The 14,293-nt window shown below is 38.3% G+C and overlaps 1 pseudogene; it reads right to left on the bottom strand.

The window, feature by feature from the left end:
• Positions 1–362: 362 nt before the first annotated feature.
• On the bottom strand, positions 363–1,820 carry LOC149238327 (endochitinase 4-like; annotated as a pseudogene).
• Positions 1,821–14,293: the final 12,473 nt, after the last annotated feature.

Consider the following 14,293-nt stretch of genomic DNA (forward strand, 5'->3'; position numbering starts at 1 on the left):
ACTTGGATCCCAAAACCATGGGTAACTTGACCGAGTCAAGTTTATTCGAACAAACCTAACACCATATTGTTAAAAAAATAAATCTAAGGTGTAGCATAATTTTCATTTCATTTACTAAATACTTATAGACATTATTGATATTTGTTGTAATTAGTTATTTGGTTGTAATGGCTGCATACTTTGGGAATATTTTTAAATTTAGGAGGAGCAAGGTCAAAATGTCCAGTATGTGGGATTTTGAAATATTCTCAAAAAATACAATTGAGTTAAGTACACCAATGAAGAGAAATGAGATTTTGAAATATTCTTAAAATCTACAATTGAGTTAAACAACAATCAAGAGAAATGAGATTAAGTGATGTTCAACATGAGAGATTGGTTCCATAATCCACACCCGACTCACTACATGATTTCTTGTAGTAATTAATTATGTTATTCACTGCAGGAGTGTTTCCACAGTTGCATTCCATGATGTTTATAGCTTTGATTGCCGCACCCAATCCCTAGCCGGAGATTATGCCTACGTGGTGGTTGTTGTTCTTCATCCAGAACCACACAATAGTCTTGAATGAGTTGATAGTGTCTAGCACCACCTCCTCTGGGTTGTTCAACTCATGGAATCCAATGTCCTACCCCACTTTTCCATAATAGTAATTCTTAGAAACATCATTAACAATTCAACAAGTAGGAAAAAAACAAGTCTTAGTTGATTCTACCATTAGTCGACATCACTAAATTTAGAGATAAAATGTGTTATTATAAGTGTAAAGTTGCTTGAATATTACACATTAGGTTAATTGAAGAGGCCCACGCCCATGGTAATTATTCCCGCTCACATACTTCCATGTCTTTGAAGAATCACATTAAATTAAACCAGGGTCTATCTCATTAATGTAATAGAGTCGTGACAGTGAAAATAATGAGTTCATATTAACTTCAATAATGTATGAATAATTGAGATCCCAATTATAGACAAAGAGATAGATCAAAAAGATACATTCTGAGGTAAATTATGGTTGAGTTGATAGATTAAATTGATCAGAAGATTAGTCTTTAGGGTAGTTCAAATAGGATGGCTATGAAAATGAAGGGTTATGTGTGAGGAGGTTGGAGGGTAAATATTATGATTCACCTATATCTAAGGAAGGGGCATATATAGCCACCTAGAAGTTATAGTGGGAGGGACCATTTCATGAGTATGAGACCATCCCAATTTTCGATTTCTATAGTGATAGGTACCATTTCATGTGTATGAGACCATCCAAATTGTCAACTTCTATAGTGAGACGGACCATTTCATGAGTACGAGACCATCCCAATTTCCAATTCCTCTAGATAAAAAAAAAATAGAATTAAAATTAATCAACAGATTATATAACTCCAGTTTCATGCATCACATTAGCAAAGAAGGAAACGAGTTCTCTCTACTGGATGTCCTTAGATCCGGTGGTTCCAAATCCAAAATAGGTACTAGCAGCTACGATGAAAGCTTTGTAAGCGTAGAATCCCTTGCCCTTACAGGAGCTGGCAGCTCTGCCCACAAGACCATCGAAGAAACTAGAAGAAATTATAATCCTCGTTCCTCCATGTCTTATTTGGTTGAAACAGGGGCCGCACTAGTATCCATTTCCACAGTAAAGAGAGGTGGTGCTGCAGTATGCCCACTTATTGCAACGTAGTCCATTGGCGTAGTTACAAATAGGAAGGATTGGGGCATTAATAAAGTCATCGAAGAAACTCTGGGAGACTATGTTCATCACTCTTTCACCGTTAACAACATTAACACTGACACCCAACAGCAACACAAGCACCAGATCCATTCTCACAAACACAATTCCATGGCCTCTAGGGCTAGCTACCCCTCGGGAAATCGTCGATCTACCACTACTACTTCCCAGGAAAGCTGCCCTACGAAAATCACTGAGCTACCACTACTACTCCCCATTACTAATAATTACTGACCACTGCTGAATGCCCTCTGAATATTTGACTGGATGATCAAACCAGAATTCTTGTTTCATTCATGAAGAAACCCTAATGTTGTCATATCCTCCTTTTTTACTTCCCATACTGAAACAATTGTAGCAGGGCAATACGCGCTTGGATGCACTTTGCTTGGGAGCATTGAATGTACTCACATTTTTAGTCTAACTAACAGAAGTTTGATGTAATAGAGGTTTGAATTCACTGTAGTATAACTCATAGAAGTTTGATATTTTTGGTATATTTTCAAAAGAAAAATATGTTAGAATTGAAAATAAAAACACATTTTTTTTAATAAATTATGTTAGGATTGAAAATAAAAACGCAATTTATTTATTTTTTTAAATTTGTGTTAGAATTAAAAATAAAAACAATTTTTTTTAAATACCAAAAATATCAAATTTATGTGAGTTATACTACATTGAAGTCATACCTTTATGAAGTCAGACTTCTATTAATTAGACTAAAAATGTGAGTACATTTAACGCTCTTGAAAAAATCACATCTAACAGCATATTTCCCTATTGTAGTTGTTTCATTATTGGAAGTAAAAAAGGACAATATGACGACATTATGGTTTCTTGATAAATGAAACAAGCATTTTGCTTTGATAATCCAATCAAATATTCAAATGGAATTCAGGAGTGGTTAGTAATTATTAGTAATGGTGAGTAGTAGTGGTAGCTCAGTGATTTTCTAAGGGGTTGCTTTCCCTGGAATTTGTAGTGGTACCTCGGTGATTTCTTGAGGGGCAACTTGCACGGGAAGTAGTAGTGGTAGATTGCTGATTGCTCGAGGGGTAGCTACCCCTCAAGGCCACAAACCTGTGTATGTGAGAAAGGCTTTGTTGCTTGTGTTGTTGCTGGGTGTCAGTGTTAATGTTGTTAACACTGAAAGCGTGGCAAACATAGTTTCCTAGAGTTTCTTTGATTGCCTTCTTCATGCCCCAAGCCTTCATATTTGTAACTGCACCAGTGAAATGTGTTTCAATAAGTTGGGATACCACAAAACCACCTCTCTTTACTAAGAAAATGGTTTCCAGAGCGACCCATGTTTCAACCAAAGCAGACATGGAGGCACAAGGATTATATGTTCTTCTAGTTTCTTCGACGGTCTTTGTAACCGCCTCCTCCCACTTTCACCAACTTGGCTGGGATAAACATGAGTCGAGGGTCACTATGATAAGACTCAAACTCCTATATGACCTTAAGGAAATGGATTCTACAACTTGAGACCTTACTAACTTCCCTCAGGTGCTACAAGACCTCCAAGAGCAACCCAACCCCTCCAGGTGTCCAACGCCTAAGATAACTCTCTTTTTCACTGACCCAGATCCCCAATCGCTCCCTTTCCAAGGCATGCAAGTGATTGTAGATGCTCCAGTCGCACTAATAGGCATGCCTACATGCAACAATGGACTTTCCCAATCAGTTATATGCCAGCGACCCCAAATTCTAAGCCACTTTTTCAAGGCTAGGGCTCAGGCCTTTTCCCAAAACTCAGTGAAACTTCCAGAAATAATAAATGACATAGAAACAAGTATTATGAACCAGGACTTGACCTGACCCCTCCCAACTGAGACTGGCATTCCTTCAAACACTTGGTGAACATGCAACCTACAGGTCATGAGTGCAAATCTGAACATAATGATCTAAAAACTTATCTGAGGATAAACAAGAAGGAACAATGCCTTCTCACAATAGTTGTCATAACACCAATTAGGTATTGCATTCATTATACATACATTCATTAATAGAAATGTGTTAAGAGCCATACTTAGATATGTCAATTAACCATGCTTATAACCATCATATAATCAGATAAATAACAATGAGAGAACAACCATTAAAGCCACATAATAACAAATAAATTTACTCATCAAAACAAGAGGAACTTATCTCTTATTAACCATATGCAAAATTCAACCAAGTCAGGGACATCCACGTACCACCCGAACATAGATTAGGTTCAACCAAATCTTTCTTTCCTCCAATCACACTCGTGCGGCCATATTCCAAGCATGAATGTGGTATCTCATGGGATAAAACAATCCATAAACAACCAAGAGAATCTAGAGGTTAAACCACCTCCACCCTCACCATACCATGATCTCACTTAAACCAGTCCCAATACCACAAAACCAAACTGATCTTGGATGCCTCAAAATTCTTTTACTATCCCTTGAGGATTTTTCCTGTCTCCACCCACCTATTGAGGGCTTCCTAGAGAAATCATCTCCACCCCGAACCCTTGGTATTTTCCTGAGACAACCTCACCTGGATCCAAAACCTTTCGGAAATCCATACTTCAACCAAGAAAGAATCCCATCACACCATGGTTATCCGAAAACAACAAGGCAAGGCTAAAACCACTGTAAAAAACCCAGTAAAATCCACGCCACCAACAACAAAGAAACCAAAATACACATATTCATATGTCATGCATGCCAAAACCAGTTATGAACCATACATGCAATTTGTTACCTACAATTATTCCTATTGAAGCTTCCTTATCCAACCTTTCCTTGCTTGATCCTTGCTTTCCTTTACTTTCCTTGTCCTTCCTTTTCTTGTTTACTTTCCTTCTCCTCTTGGTGCTCTTCCCCTCTCTCAGACTAATTCCAAAACTAAACTGACAAAAGGCTACCAACTAATGCTCGGATGTCTTTTTATTATTGATGCCTCTAATTTCTTCATTTTTCCATTATTTTCCTTCAATTTCCTCCTCACATGAAACCTATCACCTTTTCACCTCCCTTTTCTCCTAATTTCCTTTATTTTCATAAATTAGATGCCAATAATACATTTTTTTCCTTTTCAAAGCCTTTGTCATTTCCTTTGCTAATTTCCCCTTAGCCATAAACACAAGAAGTGATGCTCACTAGGATATTTTTCCCGACATTCATCTTGGAATAAGTGTCCCTTGACCTTGGTCTTATTTTGTTGTTATCAACTTTTATTACATGAAATTTTAACCTGAGGTTGTTACAAAACCCTCCCCCTTAGGGGAACACCGTCCTCGGTGTTCTATGACACATAAAACTAGCAAGACCGCTGAAAACCAAAACATACTTCCCATGGAGCCTTATAACTTAGCTCGTTGCAATATTTACAATGAACAACCTGCTGAAAACATGGCAATCATATTATGTATTAGAGATTTATAATGCACCTCATTACGGTATTACAATAACAACCACATATACTTATTCACATTTTCTTCAACCAACAAATAATCATACTATCTATGGATATTTATAAATCTAGTTCAATATAATATTTACAATAATATACACATATATCCATATACACATTTTCTCTAACCAGCAAATAAAAGGATAATATGCGTGCATCCGCAACAAGGGAAGCCAGAAGCTCACACCTCCACCCTCAAAGTAATACCAGGACCCACCTCCTTCCCAAGAATTCCATAATCCACTGTCAAAGTCAAACCTGCATCTAATGTCCAACAATATAATCCTTACGCTACCTATTCCCTCAGTGAATAGTTAACGACTCATTGTTCCAGGGAACATTCCCAATGTGCATCTGATTCCATCCGGAAATGCTAATGACCAAAAAAAATTCATTCCCCGGCCTTTCCTTCTTTTCTATGCAGTCCCTTTGGAAATCCAGTCACCCCCTTCCGTGATGTCACTCACCTTCCAAGTTCCCCGACATCCCCTTTCCCAGGTGATCCATCCCTTGGCAAGGTTTCCTTGCATCTAAAGTTCCAAGAACCAAGGCATATACCTGCCTCAAATCCATCATACCAATCATAGCATGCTCATGGAAACCATTGGACACTATTGGGTACTATTGTCCCACAATAGCCCTGCTCCTGAATGCTATACCAGTATATTGTTGTCTGTTCCAATTCCTTTTGTCATTGCTTCTAATTCTTGTAGTCAATTGCAACCACCCAACTGGGAATTTTCCATACTTTCCTGTACCAAGAACATAACCACCATTAGATTCAAAATAAATTGAAATAAACTCAAATCATACCTCATTAGTTGCCTGTTAATAACGTATACTTGCAATTCTATTCACTTCCTGTCACAACAAGTCAAACTAGCTCTTTGATCAAATCATCATGTATAAACATATCACATCCAACTAGCTCAACCCACAACCATCATAAATCAAAATCATAGATCACATGAATAGTTAAAAACTAAAATAAAATAATGATACTTATCTTTCAAATGATTATTTTTTTCCTGCCTTTGGTCTTTGTCCTTTCTGTACACACACTGGATTGGTTGCCAAACCTGGCAAGCACCTAGTGCCTTCTCTTTAAGCAACAAGGGAATCCATAGACTAAACTACCTCCTCCCTTAATATCAGCAACAAGGGTATCCCGAGACTAAACTGCCTCAACCCTCAATAGCAACAAGGGTATCCCAAGACTAAACCACCTCAACCCTCAATATCAATAACAAGGGCATCCATAGACTAAACCACCTCAACCCTCAATAACAACAAGGGTATCCTGAAACTAAATCACCTCAACCCTCAATATCAACAACAAGGGCATCCATAGACTAAACTATCTCAACCCTTAATAGCAACAATAAGGGACCAGAGAGTCCCATACCTGTTTGTCTCATCACACTGTACAACACATACACATACATAGTGTACAACAAAACACATACACTAACACCGGTGTACAACACGACACATACACCTACACCTAGTGTACAACACGACACATACACCTACACCCAGTGTACAACACAACACATAGACCTACACTCGGTATACAAAGCCCACAAACACCTACACCTGGTGTACAACATGACACATAAACCTACACCGGTGTACAACACAATACATATACGTACACACCATACAATACCACAAATACACATGTCGCGATACAATGACTGCACAATACCCGTCACACCATACCAAATATACACAACACAACATGTACGACGTATACACAATACCACATATACACAACGTTGCCTACACAGTGTGTACAGAACACCTCTTTCACAACGTATACATAACACCCAGTGTACATAGCACCACCTACACAAGATGTACACAACACCACATGCAGATAGTGTCACATGTACATTTACACAACACCACATGCACACAATACCACATGTACAATATGCACACAACACCATATGTACATAGCACCACATGTACAACATGCACACAACACCATATGTACACAACCCCGCATATCCAAAATGCCCGCAACACCATATGTACACAAAACCGCATATACAACGTGTACATATAACCAAATGTACATAGCACCGCTATACAACACGTACAGAGCATCATATGTACATAGCACCGCATACACCGCAAATACATATCATTATATGCACACAATACCATATATGCAACATGCATGCAACACTATATATGCAACATGCACGCAACACCATAGGTACATCATGTACTACAGATACATAATAGTAGTATTTCACATCCAGAAACCACATTGTCTCTACTAGAAAACCTTACTTCTGGTGTCTTTTCCACTATCCATGTTTGTCCCAACATGTCACATATCGCACTACTTTCATTCCGTTGATGTATCTCTTAGCATTACCTACTATAACATAAACATGGGCATAATATAAACATGTAATATCAATTTATATCCACATGATACTAACCTCATAGATTTTTCCAAGCTACTATGTCCACTTGATTCTAAGAACTTCTTCATTCCATTCACTTGCATAAGCAATCATTCCTCCACAAGAATGATCCCTAACAACCATGTCAGATAATGGCATACATACATACATACATATAAACATTAACATAAAACAATCATGATCCTTGATGACCCTGTCAGACAATGACATACATACATACATGTATACATATATAGACATCAGTATAATCCTAATCACAACACGATTACCAGATATCATAAGGTCAAGGTTAAGAGAACTCCCTTTATCCATGCACAACATGCACAACATTGAGAACAACAGTTCCCAACATAGCCAAGGCATCTGATGCCTCAAATCCATTTACTTTACCTTTCATGTTACCTTTCTCATGATTGTCTTGCCACCGTCCATTTACCCCAATGGACCCAACCAGTCCAACTGGTTGTCATATTCTTGCCTTCAACTACCCTTATACATGCATCGGGCTTCATCTGAGTCTTACATTACTTGTTGGGTTCCATTCAACTCTCCTTGAGTTCCATTAACTTGTTCCTTCCCAACCAATTCCCAAAACCCTCAAAACATAAAAGGAAAGAACCAGAAGCAACCAAGAAGAAAACCCTAAAAACCCAATAGAAATACGACACCACAACAAAGTGGCATGGCCATGCACAAGACAAAAACAAAACCGCAAATCAAACGCAAGAAAATCACAAATCACCGAAGGCACAAAACTAGCAAAAAAACACCATGACTCAATCCCCATGTGTTCCCAATGCTTCCAAAGGAAAGCTCAACCTAAGCCTTCTCCAAGATTCCATGGCAGTCTCTTCTTCATGCAATCCCCTGCATCATACTACCATAAACACACAATTGTCAATGCATAAATAAACATAACAATATACCAGTTATCTTACCTTGTCATTCTAAGCACGTTGCCCTATAATAAACACATCCATGACATTTCTCAAGGGACTCAAATTCCCTTTACAAATCCAACTATAACTAGAAACTAGTTAATATACTTTCCAAATACATGTTCATGACTATATCACCTATCCACATAATGCCAGACAAAATCAAGGTTAAGAATACTTCCTATATTCATGCAAAGTACTCATTCGTTTATATTTACGGTTTCCAAACATAGCCAAAGGAATTCTCACTCAATTCCTTTCTCTTACTCTTTCCTTGCTGCAATTGAGTCTTATTACATACTATTACATCACCGAGTTGTTAGTTATATAAACAAATCAAATGTGACCTTGTCATGCTAATAACAAGCACATTACCTTACAATTGTTCACACGTATTAGCCACATTTTCCAAATATCAAGACACCATGTCCTAGTTTAAATTAGCCTTTACCAAAACTAACAAACATGTCATAATCAACAATCAACTCACAGTCATCAATAATAATACTACAACTATCACCTACTTGTACTCAAGTACATATCAGTTGTCTCAACAAGATCATTACTTCATGCAATCTTATAGACACATGCTCATATAATGCAATTAAACAAGCATTCAAACAACCTATAAACATACCATGTTAGATAAACCAAGTAGACAACATAATAAAGTCATACGGTCCATGGAAAATTTTAGGGGCTAATGTTCGCCCAGTGGGCTAATTTTCCTTGATTTTTCCAAAAAAAGATTCGCCAATTACCAATTTTTATAAAAGATGATTCGCCCAAATTTTAGAATATAAAATTATTTTACCTCAAAAATCGCCAACATTATATAGAGACTATATATAAAATCATTATAGATTTGAATAATTTTACAAATATATCAATACACATTTTATAGTTTGCATATTAGGGATTAGTGAGATTCGCCAATTTTTTAAACTTCAAGAAAATTTTCCATCCTTAAAATTTTCCTTGGTCATACCTCAATGAATCTTAGGGGAGGCTATCACATCTACACAAGTCAGTCTATATTAGCATGATACATATAACATAAAGATCTTAAATGCAATGACCGTAATCATTAGGCATATGACCGCAATGCATATAACAACACATTACTACCATCCATGACTATCTGACACATGTGCATATGACCACACTGATTAACTAGCATCTATCATGCATGTAGCTATGACAACAATATAATGGTAGGCATGTGCATATCCATAATTCTTATAAAAATCACTAACCAACATACCTACATGCCCAACATACAAACTTGTATGATGATCCACTCTTACTTTGAAGTCTAGTGTTGCAATATCACTTTGATGATCTGCATCTCTTGCTTCATCTTAGCCCACACATCAACATCATAATATACCAATAGCACCATGATGACATAAAATTACATGCAGTGACCTCATGCATGAAAATTGTAACCATGACAATGCATGCATAACAAGATGCATCTAGCCCATCCAGTCCAAGAGTTGAACCATGCTCTGATACCACCCTATAACCACCTCCTCCCACATTTACCCACTTTCACCGGCTTGCCTGCAATAAACATGAGTTGAGGGTCACTCTTATAAGACTCAACCTCCTATATGACCTTAAGGAAATGGAGTCGAAAACTTGAGACCTTACTGACTTCCCTCAAGTGCTACAAGACCTCCAGGAGAAACCCAATCCCTCTAGGTGTCTAACCCCTAAGATATCTCTCTTTTTCACTAACCTAGAGCCCCAGCGCTCCTTTTCCAAGGCATGCAAGTGATTGTATCCCACCAGTCACACTGATAAGCCTGCCTCCATGTGACTGTGGACTTTTCCAGTCAGTTCTATGCTAGCGACCCTGAATTATGAGCCACTTTTTCAGGGCCAGGACTCAAGCCTCTGCCCATAACTCAGTGAAACTTCCAAAAATAATAAATGACATAGAAAAAAGCTTATGAACCAAAACTTGAACCATCACTTGACCTAATCCCTCCCAACAGGGACTCAATTTCCATCATACACTTGGTGAACATGCAACCTACAGGTCATGAATGAAAATCTGAACATAATGATATGAAAACTTATCTGAGGATAAACAAGAAGGAACAATTCCTTCTCACAATAGTTGTCATAACACCAATTAGGTCTTGCATTCATTATCCATACATTCATTAATAGAAATGTGTTAAGATCCATACTTAGATCTGTCAATTAACCATGCTTATAACCAACATATAACCAGATAAATAACAATGAGAGAAAAACCATTAAAGCCACATAATAACAAGTACATTTACTCATCAAAACAAGAGGAACTTAGCTCTTATTAACCATATGCAAAATCCAACCAAGTCAGGGACTTCCACGTACCACCCGACCATAGATTGGGCTGAACCAAATCTTTCTTTCATCCAATCACCCCCGTGCCATATTCCAAGCATGAATGTGGGATCTCATGGGATAAAACCATCCATAAACAACCAAGGGAATCCAGAGGTTAAACCACCTCCACCCTCACCATATTGTGATCTCATCTAAACCGATCCCAAGACCACAAAGCCAAACCAAGCTTGGATGCCTCAAAATTTCTTCACCATCCCTTGAGGAATTTTCCTATCTCCACCCCCAACCCTTAGTATTTTCCTAAGACCACCTCAACCAGATCTAAAACCTTTTGGAAATCCATATCTCAACTGAGAAATAATCCCATCACACCATGGTTATCCAGAAATGGCAAGGCAAGGCTATAACCACTATAAAAACCCAACAAAGTCCATGTCACCGAAAGCAAAGAAACCAAAATACACACATGCATCCTAAAACCAGCTAGGAAACCATACATGTAATATGTTACCTGCAAGTATTCCTGTTGAAGCTACTTGATCCAACCTTTCCTTGCTTGATACTTGTTTTCCTTTGCTTTCCATGTCCTTCCTTTGTTTGCTTGCTTTTCTTCTCCTCTTGGTGCTCTTCTCCTCTTTGAGACTAATTCCAAAACTGAACTGTTAAAAGGCTACTAACTGATGCTCTGATGTCTTTTATTATTGGTGCCTCTAATTTCTTCATTTTTCCATTATTTTCATTCAATTTCCTCCTCACATGCAACCTATGACCTTTCACCTCCCTTTTCTCCTAATTTCCTTTATTTTCATAAATAAAATGCCAATAGTACATTTTTTCCTTTTCAAGGCCTTTGCCAATTTCCCCTTAGCCATAAACACAACAAGTGATGCCCACTAGGATATTTTTCCCAACATTCATCTTGGAATATGTATCCCTTGACCTTGGTCTTATTTTTTGTAGGTTTTAACCCCATACAGAAATTACCTGCATACGAATTCTGAAACACAGAAAATAAACAATGCAAGAGCATAACATATAAAACACATATACACAGAGATTATCCCTTGGATCCCAAAACCAAGACTACCAGCTTGATGTTTCATTATGTTCCTTTCAATGTTACAATACATATTTATACATGCCGAAGCATCCAATACCATGGACAAAAAACCATCACGTCCAAAACCATGGATCGAAAACCATCGCGTCCAAAACCATGTGCGAAAATCATGCACAAAACCATAGGTAGGTCCGCCCAACCTAACATAGGGTCCAAAACCAAAATTTTCCGAGGTGCTGCCCCAGACCCCATAGATTGGGGTTACCTACACCCCTCAAACCCCATATGACCCCCCCCCCCCCCCCGCTATGCAATCGGCGCAACGACGGGGGGGCTCCACCCCCTTCTAACCTCCCGATTAACTACGTGGGATAGTCGTAGAAAGAATATAACACAACCCAACATTCTCTCACTTGTTGTTTTCTTTCCATAGGGGGCCACAAGAGAGCTTAGTCATTTATCCAACCCTACAATTCCCATTGTTTCTCTACACTAAGAGAAGTTCTCAGAGCTCACAAATTTTGTCCATGCATCTGCAGTATTCTTCAAAGTGTCCACCTTTACCAACAACACCTTTGTCTTCTATCATGTCCCTCACAAAGTGATACTGAACATCAATGTGTTTTGTCTTTGAATGATATGCAAGGTTCTTTGCCAAGAAAATTGCAATTTGGCTGTCACAGTCTATCGTTATAACTCCCTATACTAACCTCATACTTGAACACAATCTCTGCAGCCAAACTGCTTCCTTGCTTGCATGAGTGGCTGCCATGTATTCTGCCTCTGTAGTTGATAGTGCTACTACAGATTGTTTCTTACTCATCTAACTGACTGCAACTCCAAATAGGTTAAACACATACCCACTTGTAGATCTTCTCTAATCCAGATCTCCAGCCCAGCCCGCATCAACAAAGCCACGGATATCTAAAACTATGTCTAATCCCGGTCTTCCTTGGTAGCACAAACCATAATCACTAGTGCCACGCAAATACTTGAAGAACCGCCTCACTGATGTCCAATGCTCCTTCCCTGGTTTTGACATAAACCTACTCAATACTTCCACTGCATGTGCAATGTCTGGTCTAGAACAGACCATCGCATACATCAGGCTACTGACTGCACTTGCATATGGAACACGGGACATATCATCTTCCTCGTCTTGTGTCTTGGGACACTATTCAGCAGATAACTTTACACCTACAGGAATAGGAACCTTCACCGGTTTACTATCCTGCATATTAAACCTCTGCAATATTGTCTCGACATACTTCCTCTAGTTTAATCAGTGCTTCCTCTTTGCCCAATCTCTTTTAATTTCCATGCCCAAAATATAGTTTGCAGCACCAAGATCTTTCATGTCGAATTTGGAGGACAATTGGGTCTTCAAATCATGGATAATTTCTTTGTCATTTCCAACCAGCAACATATCATCCACATATAAGACCAGATAAATAACACGGTCACCAATTAATTTAAAATACACACAGTGATTTTCTTTGCTTCTGGTGAAGCCAAGTCCCCGTATAAATGTATCAAATTTCTGATACCACATCCTTGGTGACTGTTTGAATCCATAAAGAGACTTCTTTAACTTGCATACCAGTTCTTTCTTACCCTTCACTACAAAAACTTCAGGTTTCTTCATGTAGATCTCCTCTTCCATATCCCCGTGAAGAAATGTTGTCTTCACATCCATCTGTTCTACCTCATAATCAAAATCAGCAGCAACAGATAACAGTAATCTAATAGAAGCTACCTTGGCAACAGGAGAAAAAATATCACCAAAATCAATTCCCGGCACCTGGGAATAACCTTTTGCTACCAACCGAGCTTTGTATTTCTCCACCTTCCCTTCTACATTTGTCTTCTTCTTGAACACCCATTTGCTGCTAATGGGTTTCCTTCTAGCCGGCAACTCCACCAGATCCCAAGCCTCATTTTTGTGCAAAGATTCTATTTCATCAACCATGGCCTCTTTCCATAGTTTGCCATCCTCTGAATCTACTACTTCCTTCATAGTTCTGGGATCATCATCAGTAATAAATAAAGCAAAATTTGAACAAAAAGTAGATGGACTATACCTTTCTGGCTGCCTTCCTTCTCGAACTAATATTCTCACACTCAGAGTTTGTGGCTCTTCATCTTCTGATTCCTCCTCTACTATAGAGTCTGATTCTTCCTCCTTTAGCTCAAACTCTATCTTCTCAGGTTCCTTTGGTTGGACTTCATGTTTAATAACATATTTCACCTCTCTGAACACCACATCTCGACTGTACACAACCTTCCTTGTTACTGGGTTCCAAATCTTATAACCCTTTAAACCATCCTTAT

Source organism: Pinus tabuliformis, chromosome 8 (genome assembly GCF_031772625.1).
Source record: "Pinus tabuliformis cultivar Carrire ecotype Pingquan chromosome 8, CPIR1, whole genome shotgun sequence".
Lineage (NCBI taxonomy): Eukaryota > Viridiplantae > Streptophyta > Pinopsida > Pinales > Pinaceae > Pinus > Pinus tabuliformis.